The sequence below is a fragment of the Halictus rubicundus genome, chromosome 1 (assembly GCF_050948215.1).
Source record: "Halictus rubicundus isolate RS-2024b chromosome 1, iyHalRubi1_principal, whole genome shotgun sequence".
Classification (NCBI taxonomy): domain Eukaryota; kingdom Metazoa; phylum Arthropoda; class Insecta; order Hymenoptera; family Halictidae; genus Halictus; species Halictus rubicundus.
Window position 1 is genome coordinate 20,100,978 of NC_135149.1, and position 17,728 is coordinate 20,118,705.

The following is a 17,728-nucleotide window of genomic DNA, read 5'->3' on the forward strand; positions in this document are numbered from 1 at the left end:
GCCCCGAGATCGCCGGATTCTCGGTTTGTACTGTCGTCGGGAGAAAGGGGATGGTATCATAACGAGTCTCGAAGCTCCCCAGAGCCGCGGAGGATCGATTCACCATGGATCGTTGGTAACGCGTCTAGATCTTCCACCGCCGTTCTCTATCCTCATTTTTTCTCTAAGCTCTCGGACCAAGCGAGATCGCGCGAATTTTAGCCAGAACTCTGTACCGAAGTTCACAGGGGTCGTGGAATCGTGATCGAGATTAGTCGGGGGATCGAAGAATCGCGGACGATTCATTCTGGCCTCCTAGCCGGACGGGAGGAAAACGGGTCGCACGGCTAGGAAGAATGGCAGACCAAGAAACGAAACGGGATCGATCGTGGCCTTTCAATGTCTCCGTTTTATCGCCGGTCATATATCATCGTGGCTCTATCGGCCTTCGAGGATCTCCGAAGCTCGCTGTGTTTCCTTTTTTCGTCGATACACACCGACACACAAACGCGCGCGTGCGTGCGTGCGGATCTTGACGGCGAGATCGAGAGCACGATCTTCGAACGATCGTCGGGATGAGACGCAATTTCCGGAACGGGAGCTGCCGGAGCTTTCGCGAAGCGGACGGGGAATCGCCCGATCGTTCTCTTCGGTCGATGGTCTCCATTGTTAAACAATATTTCAATTGCAGGCCGTAGCACAGAAACTGTTAGCTGTGGATCTATTCAATAATTGCAAAAATCAACCGCAAGTCCCTTCGTCGAATCCACAAGTTGGAATATTTTTAAAAATATTCCTCGTCCTCGAAAATTCGGGAAAAAATATTTGCTGTTTCGCAAGTTGAACTCAAGGGTGTACAGATGAGTGAGCGATTTTTTTTTTTTGAGTTTCCAGTGTGAGAAATTGATTTTGATTAATGATTGTGCAAAAATAGAAGTTTTACGGGGGTTAAACAAATTTTTTGGCGATCGTAGCCCCCGGCAGAGTTATTCTTTGCTAACAATGCAGAGAGGGCATCGCTACGAGGGGGGTAGGAGTCAGAATCTATGAGGGAGGAAAGGGGAAATAGGCGGCGGAGTACGAGAGAGAGAATCGAGACCGCTGACGTAGCACTGTCCAAGCCAAATGGCCAAAATGGTCAGCCACCGGCGGTAATGGCCCAATAGACGCTCCTTACATTGCCGCAAGATATTGTTTAGGCTCGCCGTTTCTGGCCCTTGCTCTTTTCTCCCCTGTCTCGCCGATCCCCTACCCGTCGCTGGCGATTTTCGATTCGAAGGCATCCCCTGCGGGCCGAACGCGACTTTCCAATGCTGCCTTCTCGCGTTACGTTATCGCCGGTGAATGTATCGGATTTGGGGGCGATAAGATTTCCAAAAATTATTCATACGTTCGTTTGTTTCCCTTTTTTCGCAGACGGTAGAATCTCTTTTGATAGTCTTATCCACTTATGTTCCTCTAATCGCTGATACCAAAGAGATATTTTATCGAACCTCTAAATGGGGCTCTTTATTTCTGTTCTTATGACATTCAAGAGATAGTATCCGGAGACTTTATCGCAGTGGAAGCATTCTTCCTATTTCTTCCAGGCATCCAAAAGGATTAAGAAAATTTTATTTGTTTTTGTCGGTTCTCTCATCTTCTCATCCGCTTGTGTTTCTCTAATCGTTGATACCGAATACAGTGAATTCTCCATATATGTCAACAAAACCAGGAGACATACCCAAGCTGTGTTATGTTTACACTCCTCGTCGTCTGAGGTCTCTAAAGCTTCGAGGTCCCTCGCGGGATATACCCCGCGGTAGTGGGGATAATTCCGCGACGTTTATCATCCAGGCCTTGGCGACATATACAGAGAAATCACTTCTCTCTGCCTATATCTCTGTTGTTAGAATTATCTAGAATTCGCGTCTTCTTACGGTCCAAAAGTATAAAGAATATTTCTATTTGTTCTTGAGTCAGTGAGAGCCAGCACCGCGAATTAATAGTAATCGTGCTGGGCCTCCCAGACGCGGCTCGATTAAGAAAATTTTATTTCCACGGCGATTTGTCCGCCCGGTCGAAAGGGCCGTGCTCCTCGAGCGCCTCCTTGTTGGCCATTATAACTTTCTGGAGTCAGCGAGTAATTAAGTCTGCAATAAGGACGAGTGGCCTGCCAGCCATTAAGACAACGATGGATCGACACTTTGTGCGGCGGGCGCGAAAAAAGGTCGCCCCGTCAAATGAACCGAAAAGAGATTCGATGAAAGAAATTGTCAAAGTGAGAAAGGGAACCTGGAAGAAGAGAACCGAAGAGAGGGTGAGACAGATAGCGCGGGAGTCGGGGGAAGTCGACGAGAGAGCACAGCGGGTGGGAGTAGATGGGAGGTGGAGGAGGTGGAGGAGGAGGAGGAGGAGGAGAAAATGAGAGATCTTCAGAGAGAGAATCATCCAGAGGGATTCGATATTTCGCCGCAGTAATTATCTGGCACAATTATTGGCTGTCATTCCGTGTTCCCCGGGCCAGGAAACGTTTAAACAAAAGTCCCGGGAAGTCGAAGACACCCACGGACGATCCCGGACCGTAGGTTCGACAACGACGCGTGGAGAGGGTTTTCGCGTGGCTGGCCGCCCGCTCGATTAAGAATGCAGAGTAGTTTTCCTTTCGGTCAGGTTCTAACACTGGCCCCGGCTTACCGATTCCGGTCTAGGAAAAGGTCGAGCACCGGTCCGAACTCGCGCGGAGAGGGTGCACTCCACCGGGTACGAGCATAGTTGAGACGAATATTTGCAGTTGCCATCCAATATTTAGCCAAAGTCAACAAACTCGACTGCTTGGCCCGGTATCGGCCTGAGCGGATCCTTTTCTCGGCGAGCTTCTCCAAGCGAACCTTCCGTGTGGGGTGTAGCTGTCTCTCTCGTACCATCCTACGCTCTTTTTCGTAGTTTTTTTTTTATCGTCGGATCGCTAATAGAATAATAAATAACAGACAGTACCGGGAGTACATTTTTTGCGGCTTGGTCCTTGCCAAGTCCGCGCAAGTATCCTGAACAAACCGTTACGGGATGGAAGAATCCCCACCCTGATGCTGTCCATCTATCCGATAACCCTTCCGAAATACCTGGGCAAGCACGGTCCACTGCCCAGGACAGACGTGAAGAACCTCAGGATTTTTCAGGAAGAAGTGATGGCTAAATTTTAATTACAGCTAGGGGTAGATTCGAAAACGAAATGTCCAGCATAAACCGAGACCCAGATTCGTCGTTCAGCCTTCGAGTCCTTATCTCGAGGAAGTTTGCAACACTGTTCAAAGAATGATCCCCTAAACGGTCGAAAATCTTGAGGACCTCCCCGACCCAGAGACCAGTCACCGAGGAAGTTTACGGTGTTCCCAGCTGACAGGGTCGCGGGATTCGCGGCGCGGAAGCAGCCAGCTGCGAGAATACTTTTGATACGGACGCAGATAGCCGGACGAAGTAACGAGCAAGAGCGGATACGTAGTTAGACACGGCCAGTGTCTCCGGGGTGCCATGGTATCCGGAATGGTGAACTTGCCAGGCGGATTCCCTGTGTGACCTGTCGTCGTACCTCTGCCTGTCCCACTCCCCGCCACCGGGAAAATCCTCTCCTCCCAGCATCCCCTCGCCACGGTACCGCGTTCTCCGGAAATTCCATGGAAGTCGAATCTCGCGCCACCCGTCCGCCCACATAATTCCACCAGGCGAGAGCTGTTCGGTTAATATCTCCCGCTTGCTGACACCGTCAAATAAAACATCCCCGGGGTTGCAGGGGGAGGGGGGTGAGAGAGCGAACGACGGCGCCGTGGAAGGTGTAACGCCGCTATGGATCCGAGACGGCGAGAAAATCTCGGTCTTCTGATACGCCCGCCTCTAGTGCGGAGATACGCACGCATCGGCGCTGATTCCGCAGTTTTCCGCGAAACCTTCGAACCAAGTGGCAGGGGGGCTATGGAGCGCGCGGTTAGGCTCATTTCGGAATTTTACCGACTCTATAGGAACGTCATATTCATGGACGAAGAATGGGTACATATTTATTTTTATCGGGTAGTTATACTCCACAGGAGAGAGGGACGTTTTTCATCCCCTTAAGGGCTCGGTCTTCGTAGATTCGCGATTAGGTAGAGTGACTGCACTACCGTCAAAAAATGGTTTTACGTGCCTCAAGTTTTCGTCCTTATATACGAATATTTTGTCGCTGGTAAAGGGCTCATTCGAAAGAGGAAGGTTCAGTCTAGTGCGCGCTGGTCAGGAGCTGCCGAGATTACGCAGATATTTGGTAATATAAGCGTTAGAAGTAGGCCAAAAATTGACGATGTGCATGCCGTGGAATCCAAGCATTTTTATGCCATTGGATGAGTTTTCTGGATGAAATCGAGAGCAGCGCGCACTAGAAAATATCTCCAGAAATAAAGCGAAAAACTTGAAGCACATTTCTGGCGTCAGAATTCATAATATCGATAATACAGAGCAAAAAATGTGACAAGTTTAGTCACAGACTTAAGACCCGTCGGATCAAGATCAAGACGGATCTTAAGTCTGTGTCTGAAGGCTGTGAATGGAAATTATTAATTAAAAAGTCACGTGACTATCCCGGGCCCTTAAGACTGTGTTCAAATGGAAGTACAGTGATTTCTGTGTATATGTCGCCAAGGCCTGAATGGTAATCGTCGCGGAATTATCCCCACTACCGCGGGAGATACCGCGTGAGTGGCCACGAAGTTGGAGAGAGGCTTTGGACGCCGAGGAGTGTAAACATAACACGGCTCGGGTATGTCTCCTGGACGATACACGACGCTGGCAAGACCCATGTTGTTGACATATATCGAGAATTCATTGTACTCTTTTAGTGGGCAGCAGTTGTACTCAAGTGGTGAAGACAGTCCTCAAAGTTAGGTTGTAAGCCATATTAGCAACCAGGTCTAGAGAAAAATTCCAAATGTGTGGTTCGCGTGGGGCCCTACCTTCGAATAGTGCTCTCTTTGAATAGCCCTATCTTCAAATAGCCCCGCCTTTGAATAGCCTCGTCTTCGAATAGTCCCATCATCGCAAGTCCCATCTCATCCCCTGAGTATGAATCTCAGGGAGTCGTTTCGCGGTAGCATCTCTTTTTCGCGTGACTCTGGCGCTTCCGTTGGAAGATATCGAGTTTGAAGAGAGACGAGTCGAACAGAGTTGGAGGTGGATTGCGATAGGGCACTGTCCACCGCAACAGGGGCGATGGCATAAGCTGCGCCACGGTGTGTTCACCGATCCGCCGTGAACCTCGTCCATCGGGGCGAGGAACGAAGAAAAAGTCGAGAGATGGAACAGAGAGGTGGAGGAATAGGTGGCGAGACCCGGCGTGGGTGGGAGCCAGAGGGTGGTTGGAAGCGGTAAGTGGGAGGGGTGGTAGATTCGCGCATATCCGATGGCAAGAGGAGGCAGCAGGGCGCGAGAGGAGGTAGGGAGATAAGGCTAACACAGCGAGAGAATGAGAATGAAGGGAGAGACGTTTCCACTATTGATCATCGAGGCTCAGAGTGTAATGCTAATCATGCCCCCTCGCTCTCGTACCCATCCCCTAACACCCGCAGCCGCACCTACCCCCTGCCACCGACGCAAAACCTACCCTCCACCGCGACGTCGATTCTCTTACCCCTCTCTCACCCTTCCACCCCCGCCCCCCGCCCCACGGCACACGGCGTTCCTACTGTGACACAGAGCCGGCAAGATATCGACTCTGACACCCTCGCGACCTATAAGCAACCGAAACTCTCCGCTGTCTCGATCACGAGTCCTTGAATGCCTGGACAAGGGTTCGCTCTCCGACCGTTTCGCGTGAAGTTCCTTCGACGTCCTGCGGTCTACACCTGATTCCTCAAATATGCACGCCTATACTACTCGATAGGAGACCTCACGTACTGTCGACCGCTGTCGTTGGTGATCTGGGTCGTTAGTGACCGGTAGGCTCTAGAAAATGTATGAGATGTTGCGCACTGTAGTCATTGGCGACGAATCGGAAAAATCAATGACGAGCATTCGAATACATTTAACAATACACTTAGTGCTTCAAATGAAAGTGACCAGTCGATGTCCCTCGCACTTGATGGACATACAGTAGCGGATCCTCGAAGAATTCATAGTCTTCGGAAATAGAATGTTCCTCGCACTCTTACTTATTCAAACTCGAGATGGACCTCTTGATAGAATGTCAGGGCCTTCTCGGATCTTCGTAATTCCATATCCGTTCAGGAATCGACATCAGCCGACGAAGGCACCGTCCAGAGGTGCAAAAATTTGTGTTGGGGCTGCATCGTAGGATCGGAATGGAGGCATTGTTGCGTACTGATTATAGGGGGTCAATTAAGGGGGATCGTGGCGAATGGTTATTCCGGCTTTCATCGCGGAAATTCCGGGCGGTCTGTAGGAAAGGCGGGCCGAAATCCGGGCAGCACGCGGCCGTAATATCTGCTGTAACGGGCAGCGTCAATATTTATCGATAGTCGAAGAGCTGCCGGGAACGGCGATGGCGATGACGATGGCGGTGGCGGTGGCGGTGGCGGGCCGCTTAATAATTTCCACGCGCATCGGCGGTGTGTCTCCAGCTACGTTGGCAGACCGGTATTTGCTCGGCCGGCAACATCCATTTTTTCCGCGTGCTCGCGTTTATTTTTTCACCAGGGCCGTATGCAGTGCTCTCTCGGCCCTCTCTCTGTGTCTCCTTCTTCCCACGCCCCCCTCTCTCTCTCCCTCTCACCTGTAATGGAATGCCGTCGAAACAATCTGAGCCGCGAAATGCGCGCGATATTCATCCTCTTACTCTCGTTCCTCGTTCCACACCGATCTGCGGCCGAACGTTCCGAAATCTGCGATGATGAATACGATCGCGAGAGAGGATCGTTGTGTTTGTGCGCGCGGCCCGAGCTGTGCGAGACCCATCGCAGACAGGGCTTCCGGCTAATGAACGACGCCAGCATTAATACAGCAAATAATAAGAAGCTGCGCCTACGATGGAGCCAATATAATAATTACATCAGCATATCGGCAAACAAGAATCAGCAACCCTCCTACGGGTACCCTCGCCCGGTCGTGATTGAATACATAGCAATTTACAAACAGTCTACGACGCTCGATCGAGGGATATCGACGCTTCTGCTCCGAACCGCGTTGCTGCGATATAACCAGTCTCAAAATTTACGTTCCTCCACGTTTTTAAACATTTTCGAATATCGTGACAAACCTTTGACGCAAATAAAAAGTATACTGCCCTGTGAGCGGCAGATCTTCACGGATCATTTGTCAATGTTTACAAAGTATACTCTGCAAGCACCGAATACACTGAATTCTCCATATATGTCAACAACACTGGTCTTGCCAGCGTCGTGTATCGTCTAGGAGACATACCCGAGCCGTGTTATGTTTACACTCCTCGACGTCCGCGATAGTGGGGATCGTTCCGCGACGTTTATCCTTCAGGCCTTGGCGACATATACAGAGAAATCGGTGTGATAATAATTTCTTTGCCGTAAAATTCCTTAGGAAACACAATAGGAAACGTCCCGAAAAAGTTAATTGTCAATTAATTGCTGCTGATCTCGATCACATCCACCATGTAAAATTCAAATTGAAATTCATATGCTCCACTTAGAAACATCGTATATTTTTACAAGCGGCGTGATTCTATAAATTATTGTGTGCGCTCGCGCGAGGCAACACTGATTAATGGATTATTGCTGTGGATATTATTGCCGCCCCGATTACGCAGATTCTATTGATTGCAGCGGGTCGCGTAGATGGGAATCGGATCCGGGTTACGTCTTCCATCGCGGGGCGGTTCGAATGACGCGTAAATAAATCCTGATTAATGATTCCTGTCGGCCAGAGGAGAGCGGTCAACAGGAGGACAGCCCTCTTTTCGAAAAAAAGCCTTCTGTATTGTTTCCTGACGGCCCCATTGTACCGTTCCCGTTATTTGTTCGGATCCTCCGGGATTTTTAAGCAACGATTCGCTGTCGAACGCGAAGCATCTCGGTGTGTACGGTGCGATCCGCGTGTTCATTACCGGGATACACACTGTCGAAGCAGTTACCGGGATGACAGGCACTCGTTACTGGAAAAACGGGAACGGTATGTAAGTGGGCCCCGCCGATGGGTAACGTTGCGGACTGATCGGTCTCGACAGATCCGTCTGAAATTTTGTTGAAAGCCCAGATATTCCCGGCGTTTCCGCTCCTCTGTTTCCGCGGTTTTCTTGCTGAAATGTTTCGGTTTAATTCTCTGCCCTACGCTGAAGCTTCGTTGTACCTGTCCGGATTTTAAGACAACGATAACCGTTCTGTCGTTCATGTAATTAACAGGACGCAAAAATGCCGCGAACGTCACTTATCCGAATGCATCAACCTTTCAATCATTCTGTCGATTAGTTCTTTCATTGCGAGATAAGACCTAGGTAAGTGGAGGTACCCTTGAGTCGGACCGAGAACATGACAATTGTCCAGATAGTTCGGTCAATTGTTCAGACAAACTTTCACACAATTCCTATTTTATTAAATAAATTGCTCGTCTCGCCTGGCAACCTAAATCTCCTATAAACGAAGTCTAAATCTTAGTAGATAGTTCGAAGTCGATCGGCGGACGAGGGGTGTCAGTGTGTACACCTAATCGAGTAGATCCGATCGTGCGAGCACCAAGTAATTGTCGCGGATGCGACTCATCTTTGCAGAGGGGGGAGGGGGACACGCGCATAAACTCTCCGCCGGTTTTACGATTCCGTCGAGGGACCGGGGGAGCAGTCGCACGCCACAATGGTGGAAAGGAGCAAAGTAAGCCCCTAATTTCTCGTGGGTAGGGTAAAAGTTGCCAGCCGTAAGCATCTCGGCCGGGGGAGTGTGTATAACCGAGCCGTATCAGGCCGAGTGGAAAAGCTCCTGTAGTCAATCGACAGGGCGAGAGCGAGAAAAGAGAGAGAGTTTATATTGGGAAAAAGGCGAGGCTCTCGCGCGCGCGGCAACCCGCGGCCCGCGCCGACGAGAATGAAACGTTTAAACTTTTTATGAGTTGCTGCGTCGTCGCTCGAGCGAAGAAATTTCAATTTTGCCGCCCCTTTTGCCTTTCCGCCGCGGCGCTCCTCGCGTTTCGTTCGCCTCTCTCCTCTCCCGCCGTTTTCTCTTTCTCCATCGAACAATTTTCTTATCGATCTCTCCTCGTGACTGGCTTCTCCGGGACACGGGACAATCTTAACTCTTCCAAGGATATTCTCAGAGTAATCTGACAAACCATAGACGGAATTATGTATGGATGTTTCTTCAATGATTGATGGACAATCACTCATGGCGCACCTAGGACCAAATTCTTCTGATATTCTGATATCTTTAAAGTAATTCGAATCGACCACTCTCGACTTCTCAATTTATAGACGTCGTGTTAACTTCGTTCCCGAGGACGCTCACATCTGATTACGCGGCCAAAATTATCCCGCTCGCCGTGAGTGCATTGCGAGTATTTATGTGCGAATTGATTCCCGTGTTCCCTAGAAATTATTATAGAAGTTATAATATTTTCGAGTCGAATGCAGATCTGCCAGCAAAATTTTTGACGTATTTGCAATAATCCTCGGATCCAGTACTCTTTAATTTAGCACAGTGTTGTCGAGTAATCGAAGCGGTTAGCTACGCGTGTAAAAGATGCTATTTTTCAAGCCGAGACCGTGAGAGATGCGGGCGTTCAGTCTCCGAACCCCCTAAAACAGGTGAAGGAGTATTTATCCTCGCGTTTCAACCCCCGAAATTTAAGCGGTCCACGGCGAGCTCCTCCCCGTTGTCGAGCTATAAAAGTCTTGACGAAGATGTCAATGAATATTTATCCTTTCGACCCCGCGCGGCTCCATTTTGCCCTAACTTGCGTTAGAGGGCGATGCTCCTTTCATTCCGAGGCGGAGACATTAAACGGGCTCGATCGACGAGCTTTAGTAGCGATCCCACCGGCGGCCACCGTCGGCCGGATTCCCTGTCTGACTCGGACGGTCTCATTCCACTGGAGATTATTATTTCGTCGGTTCGACGCGCGCACAAAATTTCGATTCGAGCGGAATCTATTATCAGCCGGTCGATGAATTTTTATTGGCCCCTAAAAGGACGCTGGAGGGCGATAAACACCCGATAAGAAGAACGAACTTGTTAATGTGTATCATTTAATATTCAGAAGATCTAGTCGACGATGCTGCGATTGTCGAACACGCAATTAGAAAAACTGCTCGTACAAGTGCTTTCTACAGTGTTTTCTCGATATATGTCCACAACACTATTATTCTTTCATCCACGTGAACGTCATACCCGACCCGTATTACGTTTACACTCCTCGGCGTCCGAAGCCTCTCGACCTTCGAGGCCCATCACGAGTTATACACCGCGGTAGTGGGGATAGTACTGAGACTTTTATCAGCTAAGTATTTACGACAGATATCCAGAAATGACTGTAGTCAAGAAAAGTGATTCGTAGACAGCAGACCATTATGCAAACTAAAAAGTGTCTGCCCCAAACTGCGAGACACAGCAGTGTCTGCCACAAACTTATTAAGTTGAAAATAATACATCGACTTCCTCAAATGCTTTTTACCGCTTTAAATAGCACCAACTCTTACTTCTTTCTATAGGATACCAAATGGTTGTTTCTATAAATGCATAAAATCCGCAATCTACTTATTAGTGATCACATATTACAGGGGGGCAGTTCCGTTATTTGACGGAATTCAAAGTGTTTATAAGAAATTTGGTCATTGGTTAACACGGTGGCAGAGAACGCCTCGGTAGGAGAGCGACGTAAACAGGGAGTTGCGCAGAGCAAGCCATGGGAGGTGCAGTTTGTATCCGAATTAACCGGTTGGGCGGTGCAAGGAGTGGAAGACGGCTGCGGAGAGGCGGAAATTCCGCAGCAGCCGCGCGCAAGGACAACACCTCTGCGAGCAACACAGCAGCATCGATACACAAGAAGAAGTAGAAGAAGACGAAGTGGAGGAGAAGGAGGGATAGCACAGGGACAGAGAAAGACCGTGGAAAGGCAAAGTCAGCATTGCGCAGCCCAGCCCTTTCCCCGGTTTTAATATGTTGACGCTCCGGGGAAAGGAGAGAAGAACGAGGGAAGAAATCGAGGGAGGAAGGAGGAGGAGGAAGAGGAGCAGAGCAGAGCAGAGCAGAGCAGAGCAGAGGAAAAAAGGGAAAAGAAAAAGAAAAATATGCCTCGAACGGAGTCGCCCAGAAGGGGTGGTGGCGGTGGCCGATGGTGGTGGCGGCGCACCAGGGAAGAACGAAAGGGAAAGAGAGAAAAGAGGCGCGACGAGAGAAAAAAAGGGGGGCGGGAGAGAGAGAGGGCGAGGAGACGTCGGCGGGTACGGGATCCGACGTCGGGCGGCGGGGTTGGGCATCCCGGGGACGGCACAAACAGAGGACCAGCGAAAAGAAAGTTTGCCGTATAACAACAAAAGACGTTTGTTATTGGCGCAGCATTTGAATTGTCTCTGTGTCGGCGGGCCTCCTTATTGGCCGAGCGTCGGCGACGCGACTCCTGCGCTGGTGGGGGGTTGAAATGGGTGGCCACCACCCCCCACGCCCCTTCTTCTACCCCTCCAGATCCCTCTCGCCGCCACCCGACCACCCCCTGCCGCCCTCCTCCTCCCCCCGAACCCTCCTCTCCGCCTTCCTCTCCATCCCGACGTTTTCTATCCTCCGGAGAGAACGGCTATACACGCGGCTAAGTGTACCGCTATCTGGACTTCGAAGCTACCTCCGACACCCTGCGCCCACCCCCGCGTTGCATCCACCGTTCGCTGGAGGCTGCTACTCCCCGGAATGACCCTTTTCGCCTGGCGTATCGGCGTAGCCGCTATCAACCAGCCACCCTCCTTCCACCCCGCTTTTTCCGTCCACCCGCTACACCCCCACACCACCTCCGCAACCTCCTCTCCCCCATCCCACCCTCTCAGCTAGCCGGAAAAAGGAATGCCTCGCCGGGAGAGACGCGAGACTCTCCTCTTCTACGTGGCTCTTATTTCATTCCGCGGTGGCGAAGAAGCGCGAGACTGATGCGGGACTTGCTCGAATTAGGGCTACCCCGAACTTACCCAGAACCCGGACCACCCACGGCTGAATGCAAATGCACCCTGTATCTCTTCTACGTATGCCTGCCAGGCTGCCGGTAGAATGCAAATAAGAGGCTATAGGGTCGGGACTCATCATAAATGGGAATGTAATTGCGGACTCTTCAAGGCTACAGACAGTGCAATCGAATGCTTCTCGTTCGGCTAGCTACCCCTTTAACCAGACACGCGGGATACTTGGCCTACCCCATCTGCGTTTCTTCCTTCGACCATGTAGCTCTATTTCAGTAATCTCAATTTTACTATGCTTCTCAGTGCTCGTTAAACTGCAACTGATCTTTAAGCAAAACAAAGATTGTCTGCTTCAATTGCAAGACACCGTAGTAATTTAGAAGCATTGTCATAAGTTCAAAATAGTATATCAGCATTCCTAAATTCTTCCTTCTATCGGTTTAAATTGCACCAACTCGTTTTTCTGATAAATGCATAAAATCCGCAGCCATCATTGGACTTTTTTTTATCTGATCTTAGCTCTTTAAAAATGCGATAACAACCGTTACGGTCTTCGATACCTCTTCTCGGTCCCCTGCAGGTCGTTCAGAGTTTTCCTAATTTTATTGGTAAATATCGAACCGTGGTTTCAAGGGAGTTACATTACCAGGTCGCAGTTATTTTAAGGAGGAATTTAAACATGCAAAATTCCACGGCCCGGGCGTAGTTAAATGTAGCGTTATAGAAATATTTGCGGCCGGTTTCGAAGTTCGCATCTGCGACGACCCAACCCGCCGCCGCCGCCGCCGCGCGACATAGTTTTATGCTCGCACTTAGCGCGGCGACCGCGAATATCAATGGATCGACTCCAGAATGTTCAAGCAGACGTCCTCTGATACCCGGCTGGTTTATTGTTACCGGCATCTGCTCTTGACGATTACTCTCGGAATTACACTCGAGGAATTTATGGCGCGAGTTCCGCCGCGATTTTACGAGACATTTTCGTGTGAAAAACTTCGATCAACGTACGAACTCCCTCCTCGGTGGCTCCGCGCGGTTATTAATTAGGGGACGAGACCCCCCCCCCCCCCCGCGACTGTCACGGTCGGGATCGAACGATCACATCGATGGTCTCCACTTCTCGGAGTTATGTTTGATTGTGTCTCGAAACTACTGCTACGACCTCTAGAAATTTACTCGGATATCTAATGCAATATTACTCGCAGTTAATGGTCGTAACTTAGTGATGCAGTGGATTCGGTGCACGCGATGCATCCGAGAGTCGCATCTGGTTAGAGCGGGTGGTGGACGGGTCGCAGGAGATGCGGTCGGTCTGTAGTCAGACGGGCGAGTGTAGCGCGTGCAGGAGCGGCGTTCCTCTCCTTTCGGAGGGCCGTTCGCCCACCTGCATCGTTCGGAGAATGCGTCTAGAGCCACCCCAGCCTCCGCTGCCCCACGTACACGCTTGAAAAGAGCCGTGCGCCGCCTCCAGTTCTCCCACCACCTGGCACCCGCCCCTGTATCCTCGACAAGCGGAATATCTATATATCCATACACAGGCGCACACGCCGCCGGATATACATATACACATTCCTCCCTCCCGTTTCGGTCTATCCGTCTCTCTCGAGCCGTCGCGTCGGACGCACGCACTCGCCGTTACTGGCGTCGTCGCATAAAAGCGGCGAGCGCAGGGTGCAGGGCGAGGATTCCCCTAAAAGCTTGCAGCACGCCGAAGAAAGAGACGCTCGCGGGGAAAAAGCAAGCAGCAAGCGGCGCCGTGGAGAGAGAAAAAAGCGAGAACTGGTGGGCTCGAGTGCGAGAGGGACACGGTTAGAGGCGGAGAGTAGGAGAACACAGATAAAGAGAGGGAGAGAGAGAGAGAGAGAGAGAAAGAGAAAAAGGGAGAGAGGGAAATACGAGGCAAGACAACTAACGGTGGCGCACGAGGCAGCCTCGATCGTCGAACAGAGGGAGACAGAGCCACGTAGGTCGCCTCGTTCCGCTGGGTAGAGGGGCGAAACGAAAACCCACATCCGCTCTCCCTACGCTCTCTTGCCCCTACCTTCCTTATCTCCCTACCGCGATGCTTTCTCGCCCCGATACCGCCACTGCCACCGTACCACGGTCCCCTTCTCTCTACCACGATCCCGGTTCTCTCTCGCTCTCTCTCCCTCTCTCTCTCTGTCTCTCCCTCGGCCGCCTCGTGTGTATGGTTAAATATTGCATTATTGTTTTAACGGCAGGGAGGAAAACAGCGTAGCCGAGCGTGCCCGCCCGCAGAGTTGCGCGCATCCGCGCCGCGTGTACACTCGTGCCGCGTCCTCTCCGGGCCGTATATCTCGTACACCGTGGCGTTCTATCGCGTCGTGTCTGAGTTCGTCGTGGCTCCTCCGCTTATCGTCTAGTCGATCGTCGATTATCGTACCGAGTCACCCCGATGCGATACATTTCGTGCCGATCGTCGCTATAAAAGACCATCAAGGTATCGTATCCGTTTTACCGGGCGGCTGCTCTAGCAAACCGCCTCTACCAAATCACGCGTGCCAATCCCCCACCGTCCGATTCTTATACCCAGCCCTCCGCTACGTTCCTCCTCAGCCCCAGCAACTGCGACCCAGTTGTGTTTCGCGTTCTGTTTAGCTAGACACCTAACCCAGGCCCGGCGCATAGCCTCTCTCGCGGCAACTCGCTGGCATCTCTTCCACCTCCACCGTAACCATCAGCCAGCCACCTCCGCCGCCTCCCAACGTCGTCGTAGTCGTCGACCCCCGCTCGCACCAACCCCCATCCCCCGTCGCGATCAACGCAATACCCTGGCCGGCTCCTCCGTCTCCTTTATTCCATCGGTAACCACCGCCTTAGCCCGCGCTTTCGCCTCCACCGAACAACCACCAGCCACGGGCTCGCCGCTGTAGCCGGCGCTGCTGCGCGCAAGGCCATTCCAAGGCTGGCCAACCCCCTCCTTGTCGCTCTAACCCCCGTACCACCCCTTCAACCCCGGTTCCCACCGCCTACGAACGTTCTCCGTCGGCGTCGTCGTCACCACCGCCGCCTCCTGCACCCCCTTAGCCACCCCCACGTACCCGGCATCTCAACAACAAATACTCGCTACCGGGTAGCATCCGACACAACACAGCAAGTCGCCCTACCACCTCTCGCACGTTTTCTACCTTTCTCTCTCTCTCTCTTCCTCTTCCTCTCTTCCTCGCTCTCCGGTTCTCTTTTGCTTTCTCTTTCTCTCTCTCTCTGTCTCTCTCTCGCTTTCTCGCCCTCGGCCTCTTTCATTCAACTCCCTCCCCTAGCCAAAGGTTGTTTCTTTTTCTCTGTCGTTGTCGCTCTCCCTGTGCCCGTGGCTCCGCAGGCCAGGCCTGCCTCGCGCGCCGAGGCAAACACGATATCGCCTACTAACCGTGCATATCCCGAGACAACCGGCCAACCTGCAACCTTGCGACACTGCGCTCTCCGGGTACGTGCTCTTTTCTTCTCCTCGCGTACACGCCGTGTGTCCTTCCCTCGCGCCACCCCTCCCCCTGTTTCATTCTACTATACTCTTCTCAGAGATCCTACGAGCATACGTTCCTTATGTACGTACATAGCCAATCGCTGCACATATGTACGAATCTCTGCCTCCTTCTCGCTCCCGATCGCTCCTACTACTCCCTCCACCGTCGACCGAGGTTATGTCAACCTCTGACCACCTCTCGCTCGCTCCTTTATCATGATTTTCATGCCTGACGTCCGAAAATCTTCGCCCCTTCCACCACCCCCTCTGCGCTTCTGCATCGCTCGGACGAGCCTTCGTTGGCGGGTGCGTTGCTATTTGTAATTTTTGTTTTCTCGGAACGAAGGTTGTGCGCGGAACCTGCTCGTCGCCGATCATCACGTGGACTGCGAATGGTGAACGTCAACGAGTGAACGTCCCCGTAGACTTCCCTTGTGTACCCTCGCGAACCGTTGTGAACTCTCCTTGTGAACCTGTAAGACAGTGTTGTTGTGCTTGGGACTGATGGGACTCGACTCGTGACAGTGGCGAACAAAGTGAATACCGCGAATGTAATGGAACACTGTTGCTGGCAGGGAGCAACTCCGGAACGAAAAGTGACCCGGGACGCCGGGTTCGCGGGAACTTGGCCGCCGACGATGCAAGAAATCGTGTAAGTAAGTGGAGCTTTCGTAGACCCGCGATCTATCCTGCGGAGAGGCCGTCGTTCGATCGACGACAAGCGCCGTTCCGAAACGGAGACGGCAATCCGATCCCGGGGGCCTTGGTTACGTCGACGCGTCGACAAAACGCAACGTGACTCGTCGCTCGTTCCGTTAACTCTTTGTCGGGCAAAACGGTACCGTAAATCGCGTAATTGCTGACGCGCCTGCCGCCGACTGTTTGGCTCTGTGGAATTTCGCGAGTATCGAGCACGTCTCCGCTTACAAGTGATAAAGACGCGTGCGATTTCGTAGGAGAGCCGAGGCTGCGAGGAGCAGGTGAAATTTTGGTTGACTCGGTACCGGTTTCAGTGAGAAATCGAATGATCTCGTTGTTGACTCGTAAGTGGGCCCGTCACAGTGGACGACATTCGATAGTGCGACGACGTAATTCGTAGACTCGGTGAATGGCCGATATAAGGTTGCCTTAGAGCTTTCGGTAATCAGATCGATGCAGGCTAAAGAAATGATGATTTCAAGTTGTGCAGGACCTTGGCAGTCCACATAAGAGTTAAAGTTTCCTGCAAGCTATGATCATATTTTTCAGTATGAACACATAGATATTGAACTTAGCGATTATTGAATTAGAAGGTTAAATATCATTGCATGTAAACATTAGGAATTCGTATACTTAAATTTTAAATTGTGACGTGAGCTTACCTGACATCAGAATGACAAGTGTGTAGAATATCGTTCCAAGTCGATTTTCCGTATTTCAATTTTTTTTTAATGAGTTCTAAGGTTTGCAATTCGAACTTTCCGAGAGAAAAATGTTCCGAAGGAGGCAGATTTCCTAGAGAGATCTTCGGAAAATGTTCTGGTCCGATCTCGTAAAAACCGGCGACTGTCCAGTCGATCGTTGTCATAAGCCGGGCTTTCTGGAAACTTTCTACGGTACACACATATCGTCGTGCAACGAGCACGCCGGTTAGATGCAATTGCAGGCGACGGCTTGCAAGATGACCTGATAACAATCGCGATCGATAAGGAAAACAGCTTGCCGGACGATAAAGCGTAAACACCGCGTTCCCTTGACAGGTTGGTAGCCGGTCGACGGCGGTCGTGCTATAAAACGAGATAAAACCGTGGCAATGCTTTCGTCGATGAACGAGAGCCTCGCACTTAGGGGAAATGAATTTCTTTTTTCTTTTCCTTTCGTCTACCCTCGCTTCTTCGGCCGTGTCGCTGTACCGGCCGATATAAAACGTTAATGAAACGCGTGCCGCACGCGTGTATCTCGTAATTGCGAAATTTCCTAGCGATCGCATGCACCGAAGGGGGGGAGACAGAACGAAACGAGAAAACGATACGGTGTTTTCGTGTGAGTTCTTGCAAATTTACTAACCGCGATAATGCCGAGGCTATGCATACGGAATGGGAAACAACACCGGGAACAACGTTGTACGCTTGACGCCCCGGAGAGCGTTACCTTTCGCCGACATCAATTTTCTTATTACGCGTCTTGCACTTTCCGGCTCCCCGAAC

At 51.2% G+C, this 17,728-nt stretch overlaps 1 protein-coding gene and 1 long non-coding RNA gene across 22 annotated transcripts in view; both read left to right on the top strand.

Moving 5' to 3' along the window:
• The window catches only part of Foxp (forkhead box transcription factor P), a 302,571-nt gene that overhangs the window by 227,348 nt on the left and 57,495 nt on the right, over positions 1-17,728 (top strand). The window lies entirely within an intron of this gene.
• On the top strand, positions 13,252-16,070 carry LOC143357218 (uncharacterized). The gene is made up of 2 exons (XR_013082785.1): positions 13,252-14,522; positions 15,889-16,070. It is a non-coding gene; the product is annotated as an uncharacterized LOC143357218 (long non-coding RNA).